Source organism: Malaclemys terrapin, chromosome 5, assembly GCF_027887155.1.
Source record: "Malaclemys terrapin pileata isolate rMalTer1 chromosome 5, rMalTer1.hap1, whole genome shotgun sequence".
NCBI classification, from domain to species: domain Eukaryota; kingdom Metazoa; phylum Chordata; order Testudines; family Emydidae; genus Malaclemys; species Malaclemys terrapin.
In genome coordinates this window covers 29754006-29767204 of record NC_071509.1, presented here as the reverse complement: position 1 = coordinate 29767204, position 13199 = coordinate 29754006, and positions in this window count along the sequence as shown.

The window sequence follows — 13199 nt, the reverse complement described above, 5'->3', positions numbered from 1 at the left end:
TTAAAGTAGCTGCAAATGCTCAATGCAGAATATAAAGCAACACATTTCCTATTAGGGAAACATATTGTTAATTTGTTAAACAAGTCACACCTGATTGCAAGTTACACCTCATTGGTATGCCGTTAAAACAGACCCCTTCACATGTAGTTAGACATTATATCAAACGACTTGCCAGCATAGATTTTTTTTCCTTGGATCTTGGAAGACAATAGGCTGTACATACCCAGGAACAACAGCATTTGAATGAGAATTATTTTCAACTTTGGTTTTTGACAGGGACTCTTAATTATTAATCCCAGGCAAAAATCTTCATTAAACTGGAGTTAAGATTATAAACATTTAACAATTATTTAAGGGAAAAATCCTTGTGAGAACACCAGTTTTAAAGTAACCCAAGCCCATAAACACTAGCCTAGTAATTCAAAACTAAGGTTACATTCAAAGCAAACACAAAATCCTCCAACCATTTAAAGCTTGCACAATTAAAATCACACATATAACCTTAACTGTGCCCCTGTCCCTGCCAACTTCCATTGCATGTGTGTGCCACACTGTGGGTGTGTAAGATCAAAGCATTTTGCTGAAGGAGAGTTAATGAGGAGTTAAATTCTCAAAAGACAGCTGCAAACACGACTCCACTAAATCCAGTTTATTTGCATATTTTTTCACTAGAGTCGAGGAAGTGTGAAATCCTTGTCTTAATTTTGGACATATATTTCCATGATTTGGCAGGGGATCACACTTAACCTATATATTAGAGATGCAGATTGTATCTAAAAGTAGGCTCCTGAGTCTGTAGTTAGGCACCTAAATAAGTGGCCTGATTATTAAAAAAACTGAGCGCTCAACATCTCCCAGTGACCTAAGTGAGGGTTGTTGGGTGCTCAGTACTTTTGAAAACCAGGTCACTTATTTGGGCACCTAAATTTAGACTCCTACTTTAATTTTAGGGAATTGTGCCCCATTTAAACTGCATTTCCTGTTTCCTCTCTGTTACACAAAGCTTTCCCCCCACATGAACTTACAGATAACTACTGTGAGGGAAAAGATCCCTGTTATGCAGAATAAGAGCTTTAAAAGCACCCAGGAAATAAATAAACAGAAGCTGCAAACTCATGATGCTTCTTCCAGTGTAAAGCTAATCTACTTCATCAGACCATGACTGAAAACAATGGAGACAATTGCTGAATGATTTATAAAATAATAATGAGGGGCATATTTAGGGTATGAAATGAATTGTTTTGGGATGTCAGACTATTTTCATTTAACTGAGTTGATTAGCACATTATCTATTGAATCATAGAATCTCCAAAAAGAGCATTAAGGTTTCATTATCTTGCTTGGGTACTTTGCTTGCATATCATTGTTCTATGTGTTGATTTCACAGAATGAGATATCAACATTTTTGATCTAATCCAAAGATATGAAAAATGTAAAATGGTAATTTCGTGAGACTGACAAAAATATGAAATAAAAAAGTTAGAAAAGTGCTAAAATATTGCATCCTGAGTAGCATTCCAGTGCACAAGATACACCAGTTCACGATAGTATCTCATCATTGTTCATCATACTTTGGGCTCCTCTGGGCTCTCATGCACTTCTGTCTAGTCAAGATGAAACTAATCTAATAGTGTGTAAGGGCTGCAGATGAAATGTGTGCACCTCAATGAGGTAATAATTCTAAGGCTTTGGGGAGCCCCACCATCCTTGCAGAAGACTGTGTGTGGCTGGAGAACAAGAATGCAGAAGGCCTGGTCCACCCACCAAACAGACAGACCCACGCTGCTGAGCTAAGCACTGGCAGGCCCCCCTGCTGCTGCCGTCCCTCTTTCTCTTTGGAGGGAAGAGGGGAACCATGCTGCTCCTGAGGGGATGGAGATCCCTGCTGCCACTCCTGGGAGAGAGGGCTCTGAGACAGGAGAGGGGACCCCCAGCCATTATCACTCCAAATGGTGGTTAATGCCCCATTTTGCAGTGTGTCTGTAACCCTGTATAGCCTTAACCCAGCCCTGGTCAATAGTAATGTATGTCCAGTGGCAACAAACTTCCATGTATATTGTGTGTAGGTGGCTCCTATTCCAGTTCAGGGGATGGAGTAGCAGGGGAGGCTGTGGAGCTGCTGCATGACCTGCCCAAATGTTGGAGGGTGGATTTGCTTCCCATCAACATTCCTTAGTAGTTCACCCATAGAAAGTCAATAAACTCGGGCTTTGTGCAGGGTTGTGCAGGGTTTGGGTGAAATTCACCATTAAAAAATACGTGTTGTTATGGGGTATCTTTGTTTTAACACACTCATTCACGGATTAAAACTCCTAAAATGAGCATGCAGCAGTGCCTTTTGGTTGATGGATCTTTGTGAACCCAGGCTATTTACCAGTGCTAATGCTGAATGCAGAGTCCTGTACAGCTGGTGGCCCAGCACAGCAGAATTCAGGGAAGGAGGTGTGAGTTATCAATACGGTCAGCCAACACAAGCAACCATCTGTCGATATTATACTTGTGATCTCCTGCAGAAATAGCATGTGTGCTCTGAGAATTTCCATCATGCATGACCTCTTGGTTGAGGGGGAAAATCCAGTGTAACTGGCTTAGGGATGTAAAATACTAAATGGTTAACCCACTGGCCCCACCCCGCGTTGGCTGATCCCAGTTGTGGGCCAGCCGGCTGGAGCAGCCCTGGCCGCACCGGCCCGCCGACCCCAGCCCTAGCTGCACCGGCCTACTGGAGCAGCTGCAGAGGCCCCAGCCCCTCTCCCTTTAATCAGTTAACCGTTTAAATTACATAACTGTAATTGTTTAAACGGTTAACTTTTTAAATGGATATTTACATCCCTAAACTGGCTGCTTGGGAAATTTTACATCCTACAGTGAGAAAAAAGAACCAATTTCCTTTTAGCTTTTGGGAAAGTATAAGGGCCAAATTTCACCACCTCTTCTGCAGATGGGGCAAAAGGCAACTGAGTAAGGAACAATCACTGTACTCCACTCCAGAGTCCCCCAGAACTACTGGAGTTCCCAGTCCGCAAGTCCTTTGCATCCAACACTTATACACTATTCTTTGGCACAGCTCCTAAATCTTAGTTTGATCAGATAGTCCTTAACCTCACCATGAAACATCGCCAATAAATTGATTTTCTGGTCCCTGGCAAAGAAAATATGCAAACGGGTCTCTGCCTGAAACTGCATCCAGGTTAGTTTCTGGGTCTGTATTAATGCAGCAAAAGCAGGATTCTTGTACTCCTATTTTCACCCAGACTTCAGTCTAATGGGAATTATGGACAATGAGATTTTTGAAAACAACAGTTTAGGAGCAGATTTCAGCTATCCAGATGTAAAACAGAACAAGCTATGTTTAAAGTATTGCTCAATATGACTTGTAAACTTGTGAATGACTGCTTCCCTCCATGATATGGAAGAAGGAGAAACAGGAAGGGAGTCGAGATGGGCCCGAGCTGTGAAGTTTGGATCCTCAAATATTAGGATTAATAGGAATCCAGGGATTTCGTTCAGATCATCTCTAGAGGGGAGAAATTCTTGGCTTAGTTTTCTCTGGCAGAAGATATGCCTGGTGTGGCATATGTAGCTTGACATTTTTGTGGTTTTTTTTTCTTTTTTGGGGGATGGGAGAGTATTGCAACTTTAAATGTCTGACAATTCACCTTGTACCCAGACAGAACCACCATTTTGTTATCAGAATTACTGCAGCCTGTTCAGAGGCGGTACATGGATTGTGCTCTAGCGTTCTTTTATGATTTTCTTATTGTTGTTTTCCTTACTCTAAAGTAAGTCATTCAGATTGAAAGCATCTGGCTGATATTTCTCTAAGGAAATGGAACAACTGGAAACATAACAGTGCAGAAGCAGCTAAGCAATAGATAGCTCTTTCATTTAAGATGCTAGCATTCTGCAGAGCAGTATTTGGAAAAACAAAGGGAATGCCAAATGAAAATTAAATGGAGGAGGAGGGTGGAAAGAGGGAAGGAATAGGACGTGTTGAAAGATAAATGGCTATATGCCCAAGGGTTATGAGTGCCATCTAACAATAAATACACTAGGAGTTAAAAAGGTCACTGTGAATAAGAGAGTGCAAAAAGTAATCAAGGATTAGAAAGACGGACATGCATTGTGTAAAGAATGAGGTACTGGAGTTAAGGGTATAAGTACTGATAAGGAAATGCAAGCTGGAGAATGAAAGGCAGATTGCACAAGAGTTTCAAATGGTGGCATAATAAAATATGCTACAAGAACATAAGGACAAAGAGGTCAGCGGGGAAGAGTGGAGCTGCTAAAAGTGACAATGGTTGACATAAGGGGACGGATTCTTGAGTCTAGACAAATTACAGACAGTGCAAATCAGGCTTCGAGTGCAAAGGTGGATAAAAGTTCCCCCTTGTATTCCCCTGCTCTTGGGGTGGTTGTGTGTGAAGGGTCAGGTGGACTGCCTCAGAGTTGGGAGGATCCCAGCCTTTGGGGATCCATTGTTTGGGGGCAGACTGCCACATGGAACTGCCGCAAGGCCGCAGTTCCATTCCCTTTCAAATGGGATTTTTAAATTTTGGAGCTTTGTTCCCAATTGGAATTAAACCAGATGTCAAAATGTCAAAATCATCTCTGGAAGCAGAGTTACCTTTTTCTGTTCAGCTCTAATGATGATATTTGGCCAGACCAGGGGATAGTTTTAGAAATCTAGGATTCTAATTTATCATACTGAATGCTGATTCACTTGAATGACAAATGGGCCTTAAAACTTCTGAAAAAACTAACTAAAAACCCCCTTCATCTGAGGAATTTATAGACATAATATTCTGTACTGGAAAGCTTTTGAGGTAGTACTGCATATAATCAGAGTTGAGGGCATAAAGAACAAACTTTGAAACTTCACATTGAAAGTCCTTGTGGTTCATAGTGTAGATTGGAAGTTAAGTGACCCAGTGGTGTTTGTCCAAGATAGGCTTGGATTAATTTTGTTCACTTTATACATCAGTGACCAGAAGGAAGAAATATGCAAAAAGGTAGTACAGTTGTTGATTACCTGAAACAGAAGAAAGGTGGTGGAAAATACTTTGACATGCCAAAAAAAGGAAAAGAAAACAAAAAAGATATAAAGTTTACATCAGGAAACGTGTCTAGCACTACATAAGGGAAATAAGAAAATGAGGTCACATTTAGAACTCTAATTTTATGGAGGAGAGTGCACAGACAACCTTAATTCTAGCATTTCCTAATTATAGAGTGTCACAGCCAGATCTAGTGGTCAGAGCCAGAGTCCACAGTCATGAGTTGAGAGTCAACTGGGCCAGGATACTAGGAGATCAGAAGCAGGAGACAAACTTGAGATCAGAACCACAAGTCAGACACCAGGAGTCAAGCTGGCTTAGGATGCGAACAGGAGCAGGATGGCTCTCAGCAGGTACCTGGGGCGGCCATAGAAAGGGGCGGCAGTCCATCCGTTGTTGGGGTGGCACCTCCAGGTCTGCGGTGGCAATTCGGTGGTAGGTCCTTCAGTGCCTTGCTTCCACTTTGGCGGCAGCTCAATCACCCCACTTCAGTGTTCGGCGGCAATTCGGCAGCCGCTCAATCAGGTTTTTCCTTCTTTTTTTTTTCTTCGCTGCTTGGGGCGGCAAAAAAGCTGGAGCTGGCCCTGCCATGGCGGAACCTCCAACTGGGCCTGAGCTTCATGGATCCTGGGTAAGCTAAATAAAGTTTAGTTTCATGCCTACTGCAATATTCTGGTCAACCCAAAACAGAAGCTTTCCAAGGTTTTTAAAATGTTTTAAATTTGTAAAAAAGAAAATTGAAAGAAATTCTGAAACAAAATACCTTTCCAAAATTGAATGCCAAAATGTATTTCAGAAATGCTGAAATTGAACTCTTTTGACACTTCTGATTTTTTCCCTTATTTTTTGGCTGAAATAATGAGCCAAAATTGACTTCAATGTAGGGATGGTTTTGGTTGACCTGAAAGTTCGACCTTTTTAGTGAAAAAAGATTTTGCATGAAAAATATCTCTCACCTCTATCTGTATGTTTAGTTTATGAAATCTTCAGCATTGTCTGGGGCAGCAGCAGGGCACATATTGCAACTAAACGTTTGAAAGACTTGCTCAGGACTTTGAAGGAAGCAATGATAGAGAAGTACAACTGTGTCATGAAAGAGAAAGGCAAGACGTATAGTAAACAGGCTCTTTGACCTTTTTCCTTTTGAAATGTCTTATGTTTCTCTTTACCAGTGAGAATATGACAAACTCTGGCTTTTCCTATGAAAGCCTTCCCTGTTGCCAGCCCTCCCTTTCCTCAGTTATTGGGATTTGGTGTTATGCTCATTGGCTTGTGATGTGATGTAATCCCTAAAGTAAAGTTCAAATGGGGAGATTTTTTTTCTTGGTACAAAGGGAATATGGGGGAACAGAAGGAACAATCCTATGTAGAATTCCTTTAAAGAACATTGTCTCTGTTTGGTATTAGATCACCTTTCTCTTGAAGAAAGGACCCTTCTATTAGTCCTATTCTACATATGATCCCAAGGCCTGGTGTGAAAAAGACAAATATGGCGGAAAAGAGACCAATGCAGTTTTCAGAGGCACCACAGAACAGAGCAAAGAGATGATAATCCCTCTCTATACTTTGATGGAACAGTCACCCCTGGAATACTAGAGGGTGTTTGTGTAAATCAAGCTGAGGATAGAACCAAAGACTGAACAGACTAAGTATCATCCCTCCAAATACTGAGTGCAGATGGTCTCTTCTTCATGTGACTTTGGCTTCTTCAACACACACCGTTCCTCATGCCCAGGCCCTCCAGGATCATGCAGTAGAGGCTCATGTACTAAGCTCCAGAGGTCCTAGGTTTGATCCTGCCCGCTGACAACCGGGTCTCTTGGTGTTACAAGTCGGGGCTCGTCCGGGATTTGAACTGGGAAGTATCTGAACCTTGGGATGCGCTTCCTCAGCTAGGGGAAGTATGTAACCCACCCACCTCTCCTGAATGTGGTGTTTTGTTCCATCTAGTGGCACCGAAATCACTTAGAGAAAGAGATCAATGAGTCTGCTCTACAGCCTTGGCTAATAGCCATGCGGCTTTTAGCTCATGCAGTAGAGGCTCATGCACTAGGCTCCATAGGTCCCAGGTTAGATCCCGACAACCAGGGTCTGATGGTGTTAGACCAGTGTGGAGACACAGGACCTCTGTGTGAATGGCTTTTTGATAACATTTCTTCCAAAATAAAAAATTTGCACTTGGATCAAGTCATGTCAGGTTATGAGCTAAAACCCTATGTTCTAGTCACATATGATGGTGTGACGTGCTGCATCAGTGTCAAAAGTCTACACAAAGAGACCTACATCCCCAAAAGTTTGAGGAGATCCTTTATTGCTCTATCTCTGACCTGTTTTAGTTTTGTTCTTGCCATTTTAGCTTTCTGCAGTTCGACAGTAGATTAGGTGAGCCGCATCGGATTATATTTTCATAAATGAAACATGGCGCCTGGCAGTGTTGGTCATGCAGAGTGAATTTGCTCTCATTTTGTTTTGTTATCTTGTATGTGCTGACCCTGTATTTTTTCCTCTCGGCATTTCAGCACGAATAACACTTACAATGGCGCACTCAGAGTTGGTATAGTTAATGGGTATGTTTACATTTCACTGACAATTCTCAGGGTTTTATAAATCAACTTTAAACATTTCAGTTTGGCCTGTGTTTTCTGTATATGAGTATTAGAGCACTTATTTAAAGTATAAAACACCCATATATAGGATCATAGAAGTTAAGAGATGGAAAAAACCTATTAGGTCATGTAGTCCATTCTTCTGCCAATGCAGGATTGTTTGTTCCCTCTTGTACATTTTCAATATTGGTGTTAGTATTATGTCCCAAGTGTGAAATTCCAAAGGTTTTCATATTATTCAGTTTAAATGTTTCCTTTAATGCTAGTGACACCCCTACCTATACACACCTAAATTCCTTTTTTTCTTCTTGGTGTTTAAGCTCAAGTTATAAATACACTTTTACGTTGCCCATGACATTATTTAGTATCTATACATATGTAATACACGTAATCTTTCCTTGTAAGTCAGTCAAAAATATTTCAATTTTGTGGAGATATTTTTCTGTTTTTTCCCCCATCAGCATGTGAGGACAGAATGTGAGCTTGGGTATGTTAGCCTTAACTGTGATTTACTTTAGGGGAGTTAATGATATGTAAATAGTATTTTCTTGCTTACCTAATCTCTTGTCTTCTTGTTCTTGTCAATTTTTTTATGAGTCCAATTAAAGTAAAATTTTAATCTATTCTGAAACCTGAAGTTTCAATAAAGAATCAGTCGGATAGCAGCAATCAAAAAGGTTCTGTATCTGGTTGTATTGTTCTCTGTTGTTCGTTGTGCTTTCCACTTTGGTATCAGCTGATAAGCACAGTTCAGGGAACAAAAAAAGCTTTGTTGATTGTCAGTGGATGCAACAAAAATTGATTGTGTTCTGATGGTATTTTAACATGGGGAATTTTAAAAATATGCAAAAGGTTAAATGATCTATTAGTATTTGGGTATTTTCTGTATTGGGCTAAAAATATTGAAAGGAAGAAAAGGCAGCATGACCCCAGTGTTTTTATGCATGAGCTACAGAACAAACCAGACAGAAATTTCTCTGTCTGACCCATCCAATGGATCTCATGATGGCCTAATTCTTGTCCATGCCCTGTTATTAAAGATGAAAATGGGTCTGACTTATAACTTATATAATTTGGGGTCCTTTAAGAATATCATTTGCAATAAATATTTCTCTGGTATATTTGGCAGATAGCGGGGCTAAATTATATATTAGGAGTCCAGCAAAGGGACTTATCTGACCCGAAGACATCAAAGGCCTGCTGCAAACAATGGAGGTTTAAAGCTCTTCAGAAAAAGTTACAAGACTTATTATAATTGGAAGTCTAAATGTAGGAGTTATTGTTGCTCCCCATAGGACTAATATTCATATTACAGAAACATGTGGAGGAGAAAAATACGATCAGTGCCCCATTGTGTTAGGTGCTCTGTATAAGCCCCAATCTCTCAGTGTAGCTCTGCATGGTATGCCCACATAGACTCAGTGGATCCAGAGAATGACACATTCAGATTCACTTTGCACTTTGACAGTATTTAGAACTGAACTATCAAAGATCTGCTGAATGAAAAATCTTGGGATCAGATGAGATTTTATTAGCTGCTTGAATATAAAGGTTAGATATGACACTTAAGTTTTCTAGAGACAGCAGCTTTCTCAAAACAGCACTCTACATTTTAATCTTGTTTTTTAAAACAATGCTGGTATAAAAGAAATATTTATTAACTTTGTAATGGGATTAAAGAGAATTGGAAGAGTGTGATCATTAACCCAAGGGATAAACGTTATATATCCAGCCAGCATTATCCAAGCCATCATTCATTTGGAAAACCAATTTAAGTTAAGCCTTTTTTAATTGCTTCTCTGTGTACATTAACTCAAATCAAGGAAGGGGCAGAAGCATTTATTTTCACTCTGCCAGATTTTTGTTGTGAATCTCTAATTTTTTATAAATATAATGGACTTGAACAGATATGTCAGCCTCCCTATCTAAATGGCCTTGTCTGCTCTAGGAAAATAAGTGCCTGTATTGCAGCAACAACCATCAGGGATGTAATAGGATTGTTAGACAGGATTCAGGAATTTTTAACACCCTGTCACAAAGAGATTAGTAGCAAAAGTGCCTGTGTTCTGTTTATACTGTTGGCTTAGCACAGTGCAGCTGCACCATTGCTGCAGTACGGGTATGAATTTTTCTAGCGTAGCTACTCACAATGTGAAAGTCCTTGACTGCTCACCCAAGTGAGGAAAATTCACGTGACTAAAGCTTTGTGGGGTTAAGCTTTAGGTTGATAGATACTGGCACTTTTTTAAAGCTTTCAACTAAAAGCAAAGCCATCAAATGGGAGTTTTTGTCTCTCTCCCCCACCCCCATTTTTTTCATCAGCCTGACAATCTGACAGCAGAGGCCACCCCCGTCCCAGCAATCATGGTGGTTCTTCAACTGCATGCTGTTTGGATAGCTTTGAGTCTGATTGGGTGCATTTTAACATTTTTATAATAAGACTTGCCTCCTACGATGACAAAAGCTAAAAAAAAGACTAAATAGGAAGCATTATTGTAATTATCATTAGTAGCATGGCAGGATCCACCAGAGATCAGGGCCCCATTGTCAGGTCTGTCAACAGCAATTCCGGGCCCCAGGGCAGAACAGTCAATGGGCCCCCAGGCACGCACAAGCCGCTGTGCTAGCGGCGGCCAGGGCTCCCCGGGCCTTTTTAAGTCGCTTGGGCACCTGGGCAATTGCCCCTTCCCCCCCCATCGGTGGGCCAGCCTATTGTGCTAGGCATTGTACACACACATACTGAGAGACATCCCCTTCCCTGAAGAGCTTACTATCTACAATCAGTGGTGCCCAACCTTATTATATAGGAGGGCCACATAAACCTAAGCACAACCTTGTGTGGGCCAAACAGATTCTAATAAGATTTAAAGTCACCTGTACTGATTTATATTTTAGGTTCAGCTCGTTTCGTATGTATTTAGATAGATTTTCTATGTACAGTGTCTATTTACACACTTGTGTAAACAAAAATGATGTAAATGACAACAAAACACTAATGAATCGGCTATTAGTATATTGTGTTGAAGCAGGCTGCGGGCATTATGAAATGCTCTGGTGGGCCATGTACAGCCCATGGGCTGTAGGTTGGGCACTCCAATCTACATAGACATACTGAGAGTAGGGGAAACAGAGGCACAGGGAGGTGAAATGACTTTCCCAAGGCCACAGAGAGGTCAGTGGGCAGAGCCGGGAACAGAAACCTGAAAATTCAGAAATCAAAAATAGAAAAATGAAACTTTTGGTTTCCAAAAACTGAAACAAAATGGCATTTTAAGTCAAAGGAAAGGAAATTCTTCAGTTTTCTTTGTGCTGAAAAATCCCTTGGAAAAACCAAAGCTTTTTGGCCAGGAAAGAATCGGGGTTTCCAACAAGGACTATCATGTTGTTTTATTGCATTGTGGTAAATAGCTGCTGCAATTATGTTTCACTCCACATTTCAGTTATGGCTGAGCAATCTTGTATGTTTCACTTGTAAAGTGTTTTGGGATCCTTTCTTATGAACTGAACAATATAAGTATAGTGAATTATTATAATATTTGAGTAGAGACTAGCTGAATAGCAATGTGGAGCTTCAGACCCACCTCCTTCATAGTGCACATATTAGGCTTTGAGACCCAAAGACATATTTTCACAGATGCAATAACCTTTCTGCTTGTGGTAAAACTGGGAAAACCTCCCAGGTATTTAAATGAATTTTTTATGTGAGAAAAGAAACAGTAAAAAGCTAAATTTTACCAGTTCCTTTTAGGTGCAAAAAGTCCCAAAGACTTCTACATAAACTATTTTCCCTTTGTCAGCACATCAGAAGGTAAATGCTGAGTGCTAAATCTTGGAACTACTTGTATATGGAACTTTATGGAATGCCTGTCAGATGTTCTGATTCATTTTTAGGAGTCTGAAGTATCACAGCTATAAAAGATTTAAAAGTTCAGAACAGATCTAGCTACTCAACTCAAAGCACTGTATCCATTCCTTAACTGTTTACCTGCCCTTTACATGCCCTCTGCGCTCAAAACTGGAATTGGCATGTTAACAATGAGCAATGCACCAGCATTATGCTAATGTTCTCCTTTATTCACCCCCATGCCATTCTGCAGAAGTTCTTTAACTTTCATGGTATGCTGTTCTTAAAGAATGCAAAGACATTAAAAATGAGGCAGAGGTGTCTGAAAGTTCCAAGGACCATCAAACAGATCGCCTCGCTCACACACACACACAGACCCATATTTACTAATGCAAAATATTCCTACTTAGGGTTGATGCAAATTTCTCAGAATCCTTTTAACCATTGTTTCTTTCCTTGCAACTTCATGACAGCCAGAGTAGCAGAAATATGGACAGATAACCCTAGTCTTGAAAGTGCTATTTCAGTAGTTCTCAACCTTTTTCATTTGCAGACCCTTAAAAAATTTCGACTGGAGGTGCAGACCCCTTTGGAAATCTATTGTCTATATACATAGTTGAATTCTGTTCAGTCAGTTTTCAGTCTAAGTGTTTTGCAGAACCCTTAGACCTATTCCCAGACCCCCAGGGCTCCGCAGACCATAGGTTGAGAATCACTGTGCTATTGAAACGTGATGACAACAAGGCTATGAGCCAAGATTGTTTTGCTTTCATGGTGAAGACTTCTGTCCTGCATGCAAGACTGCAGGATATAAATTTGATCCCCTTACTCATCTTTAAAGCTGCTGTGGATTCTTCATAAGAAATAATGAAAGCCAGTTAGTGCTTGAAATTGGTTAAAAAAGACGCACACAAATCATTTGGAGGCCCCCTCAGCCCTGTACAAGGGCTGTCTTTTATTTAACGTGAAAGTTGCTATAATTTCTGGCAGTCACTCATGTGATGGTGAATGCTTGCATATTTCTGTTCTGTATTTGCTTTGTGGGAGATGCTCTGGAATGTAAGCCTACCTAATGACAGCAGTCTTGTCAAGTTTACTTTTTAATAGCAGAGAAGTAATCTTGCTGCTTTCAATGGCAGCAACTCTCTAGGCAACTGCTGAATTCATAACAATACAGATGGTGCCTGCCATTTCTTTTTTCAGCATCACACTGCCCTACTAGTCTGACATGTGGAACTTGTTTTATACAATAATGCGGCAGCTGGAGACACTTTTCTGGGAGGTAAAAGCAGTTGTGCTTGCGTTTTTCTTGGCGGCATTGAATTTTATCCACCTGCAGGCAAGATTTATTTTTCCTTCCAAGGTGGCAGATCTCATGATGATGATCTGATTTGAGTTTTTTGGCGTGGAGCCATTCCCTCTCTGACACATAAACTGGCATGGCTAAGCATCCTTCCTTTGCTAAACAGCAAAAAGTGCAGGCAGGCACCTAAATAACTCTGTACAGACTGCAAAGAAGATATGTAAAGTGTTTAAATAGAAATATCACCCTTTGGATTGTCCCTCTGTCAATGATGTGGCTAATATTTAATTACATCAAATTAAACAAAAATGGTCCTAGCTACTAAAAGAAATAAACTAAACGTAATGCTCCAGAGCAGAGTGCATTGCAGCCTTGTCTAATCTTTTCTG